Genomic DNA, 18383 nt, shown 5'->3' on the forward strand with positions numbered 1-18383 from the left:
ACCATCCAGGAGCCCTCTGGTATGGTCACTCTTGCACCACCTGAGCTGGGACCGAGGCTCCTTAGCAGCTGCACCTCTTGCTCTCACACTGTCACACCAGGCTTCCCCACCTGCTCAACCCCAGGCTTCCCATAACACAGTCTCAGATGTCCAGATCCTTCAAATAATTTGATCATGGTGCAATAACTAAATATCAAAGTAACAGCTCAAGCTATGCTCTAGAAGGTGTAACTCTTTATTCTGAACATGCTGACCAACAAATGGCCACAGTAAAATTGGATACAGCTGCACTTAATCTTAGAGACTTCATTAAAGCAGTCCAAAAGATCAGGATCATATGGATCCATATAGATGACAGCCCTATAGACATGGTTTTAGGCATGGCTAGAAGATACTTTTCAGAGCAAGAGACTCTCCATGTAAATGTAAGAGGCGACAAGTAGGTGGGTTTCAAAGTATACTCTGTATAGAACTCCTTCTTTCTGCCAATCAAATGCTTTGTGGGTACACCTTGGAGTGCCTAATTTTTCCATCCTGGTCATTGGCATAATTTGTCCTCAGCCATTTCTGTTGTCTTAACAATAAAACACAAGTTGTGCAAATATATACATATATATTCTGTCTGGTATGATGTGTTCCAGGATTGCAGTCACCATTGTATTAAATAATTCACATTTTGATAAAGTTTCTTCTCGGAATTGCTTGTATCCGTGAAACAGTGAGGGTAATTAATCATTGACACCGTCATTTTTTCATTACTTGGTGAATTTAATTAAAACTGGATTTTCTCCTAGAGTAATGAAGTAACTTTTCAGCTCACAACACTTAGACTCCTAATTTCCACTTTTGAAACTCTTATGTACTTCAGTGGGGAGAATTTCAAATGTTTTGACAGCACCCCTGACAGCCTGATTGACTGGTGGCAGTCAGAAAGAGTTTCAGGCTGCTTCAAGTGATTCATGAGTGTGACTAGTTCAGAATTGTCACTGTCAGAATCGCAGAATAATCTCAGTTGGAAGAGACCTACAAGGATTATCAAGTCCATCTCTTAAGTGAATGGCCCATGATTGATGATACTGTCAACTGAATGGTGAATCAGACTGTAGCACCAGTTTATAACTTAATGTCCAGCTATGTGTTTGACTCCCAAACTGTACTTCTGTGATTTCACATCTTATTTTGTGAAATTCGACTTGAAATTATGAGGATTAAGCAACACCCTCAGAAGATATTTAAACACTTAAATTTAGAAAAGTGAATTGCCTCATTTATCACAAGGAAGGACTTGATATCTTGTTTACTAGCCAAGTTTTTCTGCCCATCTGGTGTAAGCATCAAATACAAGGAAGTGATTTTATTGCAACTGTGAGAGTCCAAGTGCATAATCTTTGCCAAGGCTCAGAAACCCCCTTTCTATGAATTGTACAAGTTTCTGGCGTGTTTCACTCATTGCTACAGGACAGATATGACTACATTCCTTCAATCTGTATGTCTGGACAAGCAGAAAGAAGTTATTGCCTAACTGTGTTTTAACTAAGACTTGATAGTCAGCTCTTCCCACTAGTTTCCACATATAATCACAGAATGGTTGAGGTTGATGCCTCAGATTTTAGCTTTAGCAAGGTTAGAAGGGATATTTGGAGATCCTACAGTCCAACCCAACCAGTTCAGCCAGTGTCAGCCATAGCATATTGCCCAGGACTGTATCCTGCTGAGTTTTGCACATGTGCAAGGATGAAGACTCCATGTTCTCTCTGAGCAACCTCTTCCAGCGTTTTATCACCCCTATAGTATATCACTTTTATGTTCAATGGAAATTCCATTTAGATTTCTTGTGTTTCAGTTTGTATTAATTGCCTCTTGTCCTTTCCCTGTGTACCAGCGAGAAGAATCTGGCTACATCGTTTTTTATCAGGTACTTACACAAGCTGATAAGTGCCTCCCCCTCCCCCAGGACATCTTTGTCACAAGTTAAAAATTCCCATTCTTTTCAGCCTGTCCTTATATGACAGTTGCTCAATCCTTTAATCATTTTAGTAGTCCTATGTGTATACACTTCCTTCTGCAATGCCTTTGCCTTTATCCCTCACAGCAGCTGTCAATTTTTTATTAGGACTTTTGGAGAGAAAGATGGTGTTCTCAGTCAATAAATCATTTCTGTGGCCATAAATGGTTTGAGGCATTGTTTTCAGACAATCTGCACCTCTATTAATTTAGAACTGTTTTCACAAAACATTGACCCTTAAGTAAAAAGCCTCTGAATTATTTATTTCTGTACTTTCAGAAAAAGTTGAGCTGGACTATTGGAATCTTGTAAATAATTAGGAAATACAACTAAGTGTAGAATTCACGTAATTTCTGTTGTAGCACTCAAAAAATACACCAGTAGTTTCTGAGGTATTACTTGTAAGATTAAATTATACAAAAAATAACTTGCAATTTGAAAGGAAATTTAAAAAATCCTTACTCTCCTCAAGTATGTAGGTTGCTTTCATATATTTATGTACATCCACAATCATGGTTATAATTTAGACTCAAGAAGTGCATGACATCAGAAAAGAACTCTTTATTCAAAACTATTTAGCTAATTGTAAGTATGTCATTGCATCTTGCAAGGGCTTATTTTGCTTTTCAGCTGAAACCTGTATTTTGTTTTGTTTAAGTATGGTGACAGGCTAATTTTAAAAATATTTGTATTTTCTTTAACATCTCACAAAGACCTGAATCCTAAAGAATTCAAGGTCAAACAATTTCCTTTTCCTCAGTTATGTTTTCTATAGCTTTTACATGTGGTTTTACATAAGAAAATTCTACTTTTGCAAGGGCAACGATTGTAGATTATGAAAGATACTTTTAAAATTGCAGTTACCAAACAACCTGTCCCTACCAGACAGTTCTTTCTGTTTCATAAAGACTTTTTAACACATTTTTTTAACAAAAATAAACTCCCAGCAAATGCTTTGAGAGAAAATTTTTATCAGCAAAGAGTTTCAAGTCCAAATTATTTAATTAAAAAAGGTCAAGTTTATATATTTAATTTGGAGTAAAGAAAGTGCATATAATGCAATTCTGAAATAACTTCTATAATAATGCCATTTAGACTGCCTTTTTTTTTTCAAATGTTTTGTTTCTACTCTGAAATATTTGAATCTCAAAACTGTATTTTTCTGTAATCAATATGAGCATTATTTGCCTTTTATTTCCTTAAATGCTATATGTAATCTTTATGTTGATAAACTCTTTTTTTCTTAACCACAGTTAGGAAGCTTTTTATACCGACCTTGCTTGGAGGCAGAGCAAGGCTATTCGTCTTGCTGGCAGACAACAGCAACTGATAAAAAATACTGGTACTGAATGTAGCTGCTCACTTGGAAGGGTGAGAACTAACCAGATGTATTCTGAAAAGTGGGGTAGGTGGAAACTTCTCCACGTGCTCACAGCACAAACACCAGTTCAGTGGTATGTTTTAGGTTATGTTACCAATAAAATCAGAATGTACTAGTGAACAAAATAGCGTATAAACCCCAGTGTCAGGCCTGTAAATGAAGAGCTGAATCCATTAAGGAGTGATCCTCCTGCATTATTTCTTGCTCTGAAAGGTGAAGCATGCCAAGGAGCCACCCACAGGCACAGGGAAAACATATGTTGAAGGGACAGTGTTCAAAGGAAGATGAGCATGCAGGATTCCAGAGGCAAAGGGAATGCCCTGAGTTCTGAGCTCCTGTGCCTCGATGTATCTCTTCTTGAAGACAGAGTGAGCCTATGAGACACATCAAATAAATCCACAGTGAGATGCAAGGCTGTTTCATCTCCTGGCACAAATGTCAGCTGCGAGAATTAAAATGGACCCCTGGTTCATCTTCCTGTGCTCACCTATTGTCTCTTCTCTTCAAACCCTACAGCAGTTGTGCCTTCAAACTGCAGGACATGCAGGCTTGCACTGCAAGCAGGTGTGTGCCATTGATGGCACGGCTCTGAAACTGGCTCCTGCTCTGCCATGGGACAAGAAGTGTGATATGCTCACTGTGACATGTTCTTCTTCTATCTCCTTTGTCTTCTCCATCTCCCAGCTCTGTATTTTGGCTTTTCTTTTATCTGAGAGAGTATGAGCTATGTGTGGTAGGCATCTTACATAGGAGATCTGCACAGAAAATATTTTCTTATCAGGGCATTATTCCTGCTCATCTTCAGACTCCTACGTATCATTCATCTTTTATAAAACAATAGAAACATAACAGAGGATTAGGTCTTAAGTCTTTTGATGTAGATAAGTAGATACGCAGTGAGTAGATATGGATAAAATAAAAATTACATCTTGCACTTTGGATATGGTTCAGATCAGACTCCTGAGATGAAAATGAAAGAAAAAAGAAAAATTTACTCTTCCTTTGAATCCTGATTTGGTTTGAGAACAGAGCATGGAACTTCAAGGGACTGTAGAGCCATATTCCCAATTTGAATCAAATCCAGCATCTACTACAACATCTTTAAAAATCCCTCTTTTTGTGGAATTATAAGCCTGTTCTTAAATGTCAGTATATCAGACTTATTTTAAAAACTGCTTAGTCTGGGCTTCACTATTACAATAAGAAGAAAAGAAAAAAATTAGAAAAATAGAAAAAAATATATTGGTCTTCTTGTTCAAGATGAGAAAAATATTAATTATAAAACTGTCATAATATAAGGCAGAATGGATTAAAGATTTTTGCCTAGTTTTAAAATTGAAAGAGAGTTCATTACCATAAGACCTTCTTTACCAATATGATTGACAATGTTTTTATTATGGTCTTATAAAAGGAGAGTTTTGGAATTTGACAAAGCAAGAAAACCATGAAGAAAACCATGGCATTTTATCCAGGTTAATTACTTTGACATTACTTGAATCTTTATGAAAAATATAGATGATTGTAACAGTTGACACAAAAAATAAAATTATCAAGAAATTTAGCTCAGGAAATATACGAAGATTTGACCAATGTGATAAACTATTTTCAAAGGTAGTTTTTGGATACCAAAAAATGTCTATTCACTATTTAAAAAAAAATTATTAATTTTTTCCTATATGCTTTTTGCTTTGATTTGTAACCTGAAACAGGGACTGCCTGTTTCCAGCAAAGAGGTATTGGACATTATGGACTATTACTGTTGTGTTTTCCAAACTTAAAAATTGGAACTGTTAATCAGGTTACTCAAAGAAACCAGAACACTGCCCTAAAATGCCTGTGTAAACATGGTCGAAGTATTTCCTCTTGCAAGTAAAATTCATGTGTTTGCACTGGTTCCCATTCTTATGAAAAGAACTGGTGACCTTCAAACTCAGTATAAAATACTTTTGTCTAACCAGCTTTTCGAAGAACTGACCATTTCTCAATACCTGAGTTCCATGAGAAACATTCTCCATTCATTTCAACCTCTTGAAATTTGCAATTGTTAGATGATCTTTTTGTGGTGTCTTAATCAATTTGTCTCATCAACTGAAGAGAGAGAGACAAGGGGTCTTTTAAAAAAATTAAGGATCTCAAAATTGCAGTATCTGATTGAGTTCATAATTTCACACAATGTAAATTTCCCCTCAGAAATTCCAGCTCAGAATATTAGACTATGACACAAAAGGTATCTTTTACATCTATCCAGCTACTATTAAAACAACACAGAAATCACTTGTGTCCTGGAAACTGACTCTTCTGCAATCAGTGATAGGAATGATGGACTCTGTGAATGAGCTGTAACTGTATAGAGTAATCAAGTAATCCCTGATTGCAATTGGAAGATGAAGAAATAATCCAATTAACTTGGTATATATATATATGACATGTATAACTGGTACTGTAACAGACATGCAACAGGAACTGTCCATAGGATCATTGTTCATCCTATTCCAAATTCACACTGCAGGGAACACAGTGGGATAGCTGTACTTCATGCCTCACTACAACCATATGTAGGAGGCATAATTTTTTGCCAAAAATATCTCTGAAAGCTGGGGAAGGTTCTCAGCAGGAGCTGGGCAGTGGTGCAGAATACTGGTGTAGCATTGGGAATAGAAGTGCTCTGGTATTGCTAATCTCCAGCATTCAAGAGTCATGACTAAGGCTGCACAGAAATCATGAGATGGCATAAAATAGTCAGATACAAACAAACAAGCAAACAATCTCTAGAAGTGGATGGAATTTTAATTAGCTCCCTGCTTGGGAATCTTTCAGGTTTCACCAAGGCCATGTATTCCAGCTTATCTTAGCAGCTGCAGAAGCTAGATATACTTTGTGAAATGAAAGTGTATGTTTTTGTATAAGCAGAAAATGTCTTGAAGGGTTCAGCCTTAAGCAATACACAAGCACTAAAAAAATTTGCAAGTAATGATAACTGTTTTATCTTACTGTAGTATTTCCTTTGTTTAGTATTGAAGAAAAATGCCATGAAGAAAATTTCTCTCTTTCTCACAGTTGATGTTGGCCCCTTGTTCTGTCTTATAGCAAGAGAGTCAGGGTTCTTCTTAGTCTTGTCAAGGAAGGGTGAGAACTAACCAGAAGTTAGCTAACTTCTAACTAAGTCAGAAGTTAGCTAACTTCTATGTTAACTATGTTCCATGTCATAGAAGTTAGTTAACTTCTGTGCATAAATTGCGTTTCTCTCAGGGATGGAAGGGTGTGACTCTACCAGTCTATTTCTCTCCACACTCCTGACAGGCCCCAGCTTTTTTACTTCCTCTGCAAGCTCTGCCATCAGGCCAATCATCTACCTGGTCACACCACATGTAGATGTCCTCTCCTTTGCCCTCAGATACTAGTGCCAGGCTCAAACACTCCCTGCAGCCTGAAGGAAGCAGAGATCTGGACAGCTGCAAGTTTCTGAGGGAGCTCCATCTGCATCACCCTACTCCTTCTACTGATGGTTTTCAGCTGTGTGGAAATCATCCTTGGGCATGTTCTAGTTGGGCAGGGAAAACTCCCAGGTGAGCTTGCCTCAGGAGCTGGGGGTGGCTGTGTCCTCCTACACGCTCCATCATTGTGAAGTGCCACACCTTGCCCTGACTGCCTGTGCTGGTTGCCCACATGCCCTGGAGTCATTTGCATCTCCCGTGATTGCTCTGGCAAGGCCCTCAGCACGCCAGCCTCACTCGTGAGAGCTGCCAGGTCCTGCCGAATCTCTGCATTTTCTCTCGGGTTTCCCTGACTCCAGGAACCCCTCCTCCAGCTCCTTCAGGTATTTTGTACCAGAACTTGTCATTGCTGCTGCTGTCACTGCTATTGCTACGTGCCTTGTTGATTGACTAATGTTAGTTTAAAATAAGCAATAAAAAATGTTCTTAAAAAAGGGTAGTTTGTTTTTCTAGATGCAGATGAAAACATGTCTGTAAACTGCTGAAATGTACTATTTTCCTGTTTTGGTCTTTTCTTGTACAGCTTATCTACACTGATTTGTTAATTTCAAGTGTTCTTATCCCCTCTCACCATTTGCTAAAATCTATTACTAATACTTTGAGTCCTTTTTCAATGTACTGCACCCTATATAAATTACAGCTTCTTTCTCTACAGTCTACCAATTTCAGTTCTATAAAGTATAATTTTTTTTTCAGTGCAAAGATAAATCAAATCTGAATGCTTTATCACCAATTTCAGCTCAGTCTGTGATTAAGAATCTACTCTGAAAGTGATCAAGGTGCAGGACTGATCTCTTCATTTTTATTATCAACTCTTCTTTACTCCTTGTTGCTCATAATTGCTTTGGCTAGCTACTCACTCATTTCAAATTATAACTCAGTTATGGACCATATCCACGTAATCCTTTCTTTAAAAACAACTCACTGCTAATGAAATTTTATTGATCCTGCATCAAGTAGAGTCTCTCCAAGGTTAAAATGCCACACTTCAACTGTGACAGATCAGTTGACCAGGGATTTAACATTTTAGAATGGGCAAAACAGAAATGTAACTCTAGTTTCATCATCTTCTTCCCTTCTTCCTTCCCTCCTTCCTTCCCTCCTTCTCTCCCTGGCATGCCTAGGTTTCCGATTTCTGATGAAGAAAACTTAACTATCAGGACCTAGTAAAGAGTATTAGCCCCCTCTTGTGGAAAAATACCTTTGATTCTTCAACCTCTTAACATGGTGAATGTTACAGAAAGCATACACATCACTACATAATACAGCTTGTGAATCAGTGGAATACCTATACAAAAAGTATAAGCATAATATACTGGCTGACAAGCTTACCTGTCAGCAATCATTATATATAGACAGCTAATATTAACTCACTGCTAGAGTATCTGGTGTGTATGAGCAAGAAAGCATTTGAGTGGTGTTATTTTCAGTCCTTTCCTTAAGAAGCTCCTGCTGTGCTTCTGACTGCCCAGAGCTGGTAGAACCAATGGTGGTAATTATCCCTTTGGATGTTCTTTTTGAAAGAATTCTAGTTATAGAAGAGAACGTTTGAAAAATTAAAAGGTAATGGGAATAATATTTTATAGAAATCGTTACATTGCTTATTTTATGTTTATTATAAAATCTACTGATCAGGTGGAACTAAATTTGACATTTAAGGCATTTCTATCAACAACATTAAAGAAGATTTCTTTAATGAAAACTACAGTATTACATTAAAGTACACAGCATAATACCATTTAGTGTAAAGGTATTTTATCTAAGATTCCAAAGTTAAACTAAACAGTATACTGCAGTAGGTCTGGCCCAAATTAGCAAAGCAGAAAAATCTCATTGCCAGCTCATTCCAACACTGACATAGCAATTAGATTGTAAGGACCTTTTAGAAGTTTACATCTCAGATTGGTATTTGGGAACACAGCTTGTGGTGCTTTGACAGTCATCTGATATAAGAAGGATTTCAGACACTGAAAAACAGCATTCTGGACCTCATATTTTACAATTAAAGACGTAATATACAAGTATCATGCTAAGAGTTTTCTTCATGAGGAGCCCAGTTCTAACTGATGGCATTACATAATTAACCATATTTCTCTAAGATGTAGTCTTGCAAAACTCAGTTGAACTGCATCAAGCAGTTCATTAAAAAGCACCATGAGAAAAGGTAACAGATGGTTCTATATTAAATATATGGATTTAAATATCTCCTACCCTGCATATTTTGTCTTTTGTGGATTTACAGAAATATACACTTTTTCAATAATTTGTGGACTGAAAAATCTTTTAGCCTGTTTGTGCATGGTAAGGCATAATGTTGGTGAACATGACAGAAGTTCCTACTTTGTGTTTCTTATAGGTCCAGTCAAAATCTACCCTCAATTCATATTTATCATTATGAATTATATTCTCAATTTAGTTTAATTGGAACCTTAAATATTGCATTAGTGTTATTTTTTAAATAACTGAGATGATTGGCAAATTATATTTGCTATTGGTTTCATGTTGACATCTGGTGCAGTCAGATGTTTTTCCCTTTTATAGTGCTTCTAACAGGCTTCAAGGTTATAGAAGTTTTCTTCTTATTAATCCCCACTACACAGCCTTTTATTTCAGTTCACACTGTAAATTTCTCTCATCTCTAACTCTAAACTAAACAAATCAAACTCGTACTTCACTCAAATTTAAAATGGTATTAAGATCAATTTCAAAACAAATAACTTCCTTGTGACTGGTGCTTTTTTTAACATAATCTACTCTAATTTCTCTTGGCTGAGTTATTTACCAAACTTAGCATTCACTTAATCTCTATTTAGCATACTTGATTTGAAATATATTTTTTATTCTAACTAAATTGCTGACATTACTGATACAGAATCTTATTTCATTAGAACTATACACTACACAGTGAGAAAAGGTCCTCTGAGAAATACTCATGCAAAGCTCAATTGAACTGAAGGAAAGATTTCATAAGCAGAGCAGAAAAGAAAATGAAACCCAATTAAGACTACAAGAGAGGACTGATAAGAATTATGTGACAGAACAATAGTGTGATGAGGATTTCTGTTTTGTTTTCAATTTACAAACATATTGTATGGCAAAGAACATCTCTGTTTATAGTAAAACATGGACAATTTGATATATATACAGAGAACAACACACTTCCCCTCATAAATATGCATTTTTATCTCATAATAAGCAATGAACTACACATTCTGTTGCATATAGAATAAGATCGCCAAAGTACCACGTCTCTTTCCGTCTTGACTTTGAGCCTTTCCTTTTCCCTTTTTTTCCCTTTGCTCTTTTTCTTATTTTTGCTCTTTTTCATATTTTTTCCCTTTTCATTTTCCTTTCTGTTCTTTTTCCCCCCTACTAGAAAAATTGCTTAAACAAGTACTTGACATTATTAATTGAGGGAAATGACTTTAATGTTAATAACTTTAATGTTGTCTATAAATGTGCATAGGCATGGTTTTGGAAAGTTTAGCATTAATTTATACATTGTTTTGGAAAGTCTGCATTTAGGAAGACCAGCATTTAATTAGATTTTTTTTTAATAATTCACCTGTTCATGTATTTTCACACTTTTGGAGTTTATTTCTATAGCTACAATCTGAAAAGAGAAAAACTTCCCAGCCGAGCACGAGGCATTACCTCACACTGTGGAAAAGTGCCCGTGCACTCCCTCCAGTGGGCAAAGCTAAAGCTGCTAAAGCATTACTGGATTTTTCCTAAGAAATTACACAAAAAATATGCAAACCCCTCGCTAACTGATAAGCAAACCAGAGCAGGTAATTTAACTTATTTTTATGCATTTAAATTAATAAAAATATTTTTAAATATTAATATATTAATAGATTAATTATAATTAATCTATTAATATATTAATACTCATCTAAACGTAGGAAACCCAGAATTATTTTCATAGACAACTATTTAGAGTTAAGAGATAATTGAGACAATGTTTAAAACCTCTCACTCTGAGAAAGAATAGACATTCAAATTAAATATTAAAAAAATACTCGTTTTTTTTTTATTTTGCTTTTACTCCTCATTAGAAGAATATTTTACTGAGGAAACCTTAAAGAAGTTTTCTTGCATGCTCTTATTGTTTGAAGTTACCTTATATGACAGTGATATTACAAATCTACTCCAAAATCTTCCACACAGATGGATAATTCATGCATCTCTGAAGGTATGATATTACTTTCATTGTATTTTTACAGCTACCCATGCCATGCATGATTATTCAGTATCTTAAAGCTTTATCAGCCACTGCATTTTACATGAAATTGTTGCTTTCTGGTCTCTTAACTATAATTCTGTTTTCCCCAATCAGTAAATGCAGCTGAACAAATCTGTTACATTCCTTGGCATTTTTGCCTATTGGCAGAGCTATTGAGATATTTAAAAAATAAATAACCCCTGGATAATTTAAAAATAAATGGGATGAAAAAATAAGAAAGAATGCTAAAATTCTCATTGATAAAACAGGTGAATGAAAACACTTTATGGAAATCTATTCCTTGTTTACCTAGCAATCTTCAAATATGGTGCCTTTCCCCCTCTTGATAAACACCTTGAAGGGTACCAAGGAAATGCTACTGTAGTATTTTCTGTGGTAGGACTCTACACAATTGAATTGTGAAACAATCAGTTCTCAATGGATTGGTTTCCAGCTGGGAAAATTTCTTTGAGTGACAATCCAGCCAATGTCAAGGAAAAGCATGTGAATTGCTTCCAATTCTATTGCTGGGAGCCACAATATAATGTAGGTTATACTATTTGCAATGAATAATTGAGTATCTTTTGCAGCACATGCAGACTGTTTGTCATTTTTTCCTGCAATGAAATCATGGCTTTCAGCAGTCCAATGGATTAATAGATTATACTGCTGTGCCTTAAGAATGGCACAGAGTCAGTAAAGTAAAAAAAGTTATTGCTTATCACTTGTTTCACAAGAAGTCATCCTACTGAACAGAATACATGGATTTTTCACATAATAGTAATAGTTTACACTATTAGAATGTGAAACTCATTACTAGTGGATGAACACAAAAGTATTGCTGAATAAAAAAATGGATTTATTTCTTTATTTTGAAGTTGAATCAGTACTCATTCAGTGTCTGTATAACAAGGTGGTCCAAATTAAATTGTTATGTATACAAGACCACGCTGTTGCTGTTCAATACTTCTGATGAAATGAATGCTACTAGGCATCAGAGGAAGTAAAAAACTGAATTTTTTTATTTCCTTGAAATCCCAAGTATTTAAATAGTTGTTTCTCTATCAATTAAGCTTTAGACACTGCTGCTGCAAGTGAAAACAAGGGTTTGTAAGAGTATTAATTCTAGCATGCAGTATAATAGACCTATGAATGTTAGATTTTGGAGTTCTGGGGTTTTGAAAGTTTTGACTTAAATCAGCTTGGAAACATGCTCTGATAAAGCCTAAGTTTAATGAAGGCAAAACAGAAATCTTTTCATACACAGGAACTTGTGTTAAAGAATGGGTTAAAGGACTCAACAAACTGCTTCAGCCACTTTCAGAAACTCTAACGTTTCTAGATCTTTTTTCTCACTTCAGAAGAAATTGCTAACAAACTATCTGAAGCTTCAAAATCTAGATCCCAGCTAGATTTTGAAGCTTCAGATAGCTCACTGGAAATTTTGACTGATGGAGGATTGACCCAATAAAATTGATGGTCATTTACTGAATTTTGCCTTTGACATGGGTTGTGGGTACTCACAAATTTGCTCTGCTCAGGGAGATGGCTTGGAGAGAGTTTCCATCTGCACTCCCATCACAGCTGCCCTCCCTTGGCCATACCCTCTCTGGGTTTCTGAAAGGACCTGGCTCTCAGTGGGCACTCCAGGACTGTTTGCAACTCACACATTATAACCTTTTTCATCTTTTCTACAATCTGCTGTTTTCTTTGTTACTCTGCAAAGCCTTGCAAGGCTCAGGTTACTCTTGCAGAGCCTCAGGAACTCATGACCTCTTTTGCATTCTGATGCTGTTCAAGAGTTTCCTTGTTATTTTTCCAACTCAGCAGAAGTATTCAGCAGTTGCCACAGTCCTGCCTTATTCCCTAAAGTTACACCCATACACTACCTTACTGTATCTTTAAACAACAAAATCCAGAAGATGCTTTATGGACTGTCATGGTTTGACGCTGGCGCAATGCTAGTGCTCTCATGAAAATACACTCTCCCTGGTGTTTGCTGTGAGATGTGACTAGGAATAAGCAACACAGGCCCCCACTTAGAAATAAAGAAAAGAAAACTTTATTAACTCAACTACAACTCTAAGTACAAAGAAACACACAGGGAAAATAAAAACTTTCTAAAAACATTTCTTCCGCCCTCCACCAAATTTCTAATACATCTATCTTCTAAATCACTAATTCTCTGTCTATCACTACTCTTTAGATCATCAATTCTCAGTTCATCAAGAGGAGAGGAGTCTTTCTTGTGCTATAGGCTTCTTCAGGAAACACTGTTGAAACTTTGTGTGTTTCTATGTCTCTCCTGGCACTGCTTGGAGAAACATCTGCCCTCGTGACTTTTTATTTTCATGTCTAGTGCTCTCACTACTGAACATGGAGTAGAGCTGCTTCAAGGATCGTCTTTTTAAGGATGCTTTGTCTTGTTCCAAAAAGAGCACAGTCTCACTTTTGGGACTCCTGTCCCCCCCAAATTTCACCCCCTGGGGCCGAGGGGTACTAACACTGGCTCTGAGCCATTGCCTCCCTCTGAATGCAGTCTCTGTGTCACAAGGAACATGGTTCTGTCCATGGCTATAACAAGAAGAGTCCAGCTAAGGCCACTCCATCATCTCTTCCCACCTAAGATTCTTCTCTACTCTTCCAGCATCTTTCTCTTGCCCAGACCTTCACACTTGCACATTTCCTCCTTCCATTTCATCTCTATCTCTCTTCTAGGAAAGGTTAATGTTCTGCAAAGTTTCATTGTCCAAAAAAGGATTAAAAGCTCGGGCTCTGCCCGCCCAAAGCTCCCACAAGCGGCTGGACACCTTCTCGCTGCACCTCCCCCTTCTTCTCCTTCTGGGCTGTGCTGCCGGCACACGTTATCAAGTTTCAAGGTAGCACAGTCCCAGGCACAGGCTGTATCCTCTCTCTCTCCTGGGGTGGGGGCTGCCCGATGCCTCCTGATGCTTCTCCCACCCTTCCATCCTCAGGGTGGGATCTTCACCTCCCATCTCTGTCCAGGGCCCGGCCCACCTCACGGCCGCATGGCTGTCCCTCACCAGCCCAGCAGCGCACAGCTGGGCTGGGGGAGGTCTGACCTGCTTCCCTCGCCGGAATTCAAGAGAACTTCCCCCCGGGCGTGCTCTGCTTTTAACCCCTGCGGGCTCAGAGGCGTATCCAATGTCTCTAGCGGCTAAACCGGGTGCCAATATTCAAATCCGAACACCTATTGGCCTGACCACTTCATATCCCAGAAAACTTACTTCCTCTCAAACTATGACATTCTCATCGTGTTTTTAACTTCTCCAGAATTTTTATCTGCTTGAAACACACATTCCTCTCTTTGAATCCTAATCCTAGTTGCTAAGCTCTGTAAATTCATTGAAATGATTATGTTTTTTCTTAATAAATATACACACATGCAATTCTTATTTGCTAAACTCTTAGCTGTCAATATTTTTTCTGTTCCTTCTGAGAGTCACTCTACTGATTGATTACTCTTCTCCATTCTTTATGTATGTCAGAGAAGAAAAATCAAATACCTTGAATCATGTGTTTGTGGCAAATTCTTTGCTTTCCTTCCCATACTTGCCACAATGTCTTAGCTCTTACCAATATTTAAATTTGCTTTAAATGAAACAAATACATTTTGGAATTGAAACTGGAGAACAGCTAGGCTCTTAAAAGACTTTGCGCATGCTCTAGCAATAAAGCACATTGTCAGAAGCTGTCATTAACAAAATTATTCCTAAAAAAGATCAGATTTCCAGTCATTTCACTCTATTAATGAATAGATCTCTGTTTAATTTGACATTTCAGTAGTTTCAGGACAGAAACTTTTCCTTTACATTGTACTTAATACGTGCTTTCTTGGCTGTGGTTAAGTCAAATCATGATGATTTGTACCAGTCAAATTTTTTTAGGGATTTTATTTTATCAGTTGATTGCTTTGATTCAGTTGCAATATTTCTGATAATACAGGGTACCAATATTACTCACATTTTTAGGAAGCTGGGATATTCAAATTTAAGATATAACTCTTTTCTCAATAAGTAGAGAAAGTTTTGGAACTCATCAAGAAGAAAGCAGTGTCCCCATTGGGAGACTAAAAAAAACATTTTCAAGTACTAAAGATGTAGTTTATCTTGCATTTAACATTAATATTGTATCATGTCCATTGTAATGTCATGCAGTAGCAAACAAAAAGGACAGAGCCCATTCTGTGACTTACATAGTAGAGACTTATCTTTTTGTCACTTCTAATTTTTTTTTCCAGTCAGCTGATTTTCCAGTTATTTTTTAATTTTATTTTTCCCAAACAAATGTAGATCCTCTCCATTTATTCTTGCCTTCTAGTTAACCTACTTTGGACTAGAAGTTCTCATTTGACTTTAGTTTATGGAGGCTGAAAAAGAAGTAACTCTCTTCTGTACTGGAGGTATTTTTAACATACCTGTTCATAAGTCAGATGAAAGCCACAGAGAAGATAAGGAGTGTGGCCATCTTAGAGCCTTATTGAACAGAAAGGGTGACCTTTGCTGGCAAAAGTCTTGGGAATGATCTTTTTCACCTGAGAACTGAGTGGAGGAACATAAATATGGACAAAAGCCAAGATTTGTTTTGAAGTTTTTCAGCTCGAAGTTTGTTTTTTTGAAACAGGGTTTCTTCTACAGGAAGAGACAGATAAAAAACACATGCCCTTTCTAACTCTGCAAGGGAAGAGAGGTACAGTGCTCTGAATTTTCTTTTTGGGGAGGCTGCTCCAGCAAGATGATGTCTGGTAACTGTGGCTGCTCCCCTCAGCCCCCTGTGCCAGCTCCAGATCCACCTGTGTACACACATAGGAGCACACATGGCCCAGTGTCAGTGACACCGCTCCTACCTTGCTGCTCTGAGATTCATTCTCTGCTTCTTGTCTCCATCTGCCCTCTTTCTCACAGAATCGCAGAATGGGTCAGGTTGGAAGGCACCACAGTGGTCATCTGCTGCAACCTCCCTGCTCGAGCAGGGCCATCCTAGAGCACATGGCACAGGACTGACCCAGACAGTTCTTGAATATCTCCCGTGAGAGAGACCCCACAACCTCCCTGCACAACCTGTTCCAGGGCTCGGGCATCTGTGCAGTAAAGTTATTTCTCATGCTTAGGTGGAACTTCCTATGCATCAGTTTCTGCCAATTTCTTCTTTTTCATCTCAAAGAAGCTGTGGAACAAAAATTCCTGAACATTTTCAGAACAAATTCAGAACACTTTCAGAACTTCAGAACAAGACTCTGAGCAAACTGATCTCATATCAGAATTCTGCTTTCAGCAAATGCCCTCCAGATATTCCTTCCAACTTACTTTGTCATATGTTTCTTTTTACTGAGATGTACTTTTTCTTAAATAAAATTTACATGTCAATTTACTATATGATTCTAGGTAATTAGTCAGAATCACCCTCCCCATTCTCCTGCATTCTTCCTTTGTGGGAATTGATTTTTGTTTCTGAGTATAAGCACGGATGGTTGTCGTGTAGTAAAAGTAAAGTAAGCAAGTGTTTTGGTGCAAGAGATCATCTTCAACCACTGTTCATAGTCTGTTCAGAATAAGAGAAATGTCTAAATGGCAAAGAAAAGAAGCTGACCAGGCATATAACTCACCCTTAGATAATTTCACTTTTATGTATTACCCATGTTCATCTTTGTATCTTACTGTTCCCTGTTCTTGGGGCAATTTTCATGAATTTTCATTCAGCTAGCAATAAAATTGCATTTAAGTGCATTTTTCAGACACAAATTCATTAAATATGGGAGATGGGATGGAACAACCTTTCATGAAAAGTCACAGAAGAAAAAGAGTGCCTGTCATTTTAAGGCAAAATAAATTATAGATGTGACTGTCTTATATAGTGGGGGAGTGGGCTTGATATTCAGTGTTAGCCTTTCTTTATAAAGACAACGAGAGTTTTAAAAATAAGTTTAATGAAAATGAAGCACACCCATAATGAAGCTTTCCTCTTAATTAAAATCCTCGTTGAAAGCCTTGCTGCTGTTTCGTTCCTAACATGTTCTGCTCCTGATGCAATGCAACAGTGATCCATGCTGCCATCTAGCGCCTCTAGGGGAAAGCAGTGGGCTGCTGAAATTAGGGTTTTCATGGATACTGGAAGAATAGCAATTTTTGCTCTTTACTACTGCGATGGCTTTCTCATTGCCTCAGTTTTAGCCCTGAAATTAAAATTATGGAAACTTGACTTTTGGAAGGGAGTATGCTGTCAGGAACGAGTACAAGTCTGCTTGGGAAAGAGTTGGGGACAAGGAATGGGGTTGTGGGAGAGATAGGGAAGAGCAAAAGAAGTGATAAACAAGGCTGCAGGCAGTCACCAGAGGAAAAAAAAATACACTGATTTCAGTGGCAGCTATGTTACTGCTCAGAGAATCAGAACAAGCGCAGTGGAGTGGCCATCTGAACCAGAATAAACACAGCAATAGATATAAGTGGAGAATATTGTGACCTTGAGAATAGAAAAGGCATAGAGAAAGAGAAGATGAGGGAGAAGTGTTTGTGCACTCACTGAAGGGTTTGTGATGTAACTGTCAGCTTAATATTGGCTAAATAATACAAATAATTTATATTTTCCAATTAGTGCCTTAATAAATACACATACATTTATACAACGAAAATTAACTAAAGTCCTTAAAGACTGCTCAGTCAATTACACACATCTGCAAAGTGACTAGATTCCCCAAAAGAGTCAAAAAACTCAACCACGGAAAAAGGCATTCATGTGAGATACCACTGAATATAACTATGTGGTTTGTAGAAAGGGTCTTGCAAAGCATACTGCATATCAATATAAGCATGTTATAGCTCATTGTATTTAATTGAAATCATTATAAGGAAAAGACTTTCAATTCAGATGGCAAAATAGAAACATGGATGCATGATTACTTTTCCCTTCTTCAAAACACTTGAAAAAAGGACCATTAAAAAAAAAGGCTATGCATTCACATGTTCATTTTGATTTGAAATATAGTTTTAAAGGATTTATTGTTATCCTTTTCAAAAATTAAGAGCTTAATTTTAGTAAAACAGTCTTTTAATATACCCCTGTACAACCCCTCTGGGCAATTTGCTATTAACGAGAATTTTTCCTTAAACATTAACAGTGTTTTTATGAACTATTCTTACTTACAAAATTGAAGAACAATATTGTTTTTAATTGAAATTTTTCCTTGAATTGTAAAATTAATACTCTACCTAAATTTTTAGATACTTGAATCAACCAATATACTTGTAATTGCTTCTTTTA

Source organism: Camarhynchus parvulus, chromosome 5 (genome assembly GCF_901933205.1).
Source record: "Camarhynchus parvulus chromosome 5, STF_HiC, whole genome shotgun sequence".
In the NCBI taxonomy this organism is placed as follows: domain Eukaryota; kingdom Metazoa; phylum Chordata; class Aves; order Passeriformes; family Thraupidae; genus Camarhynchus; species Camarhynchus parvulus.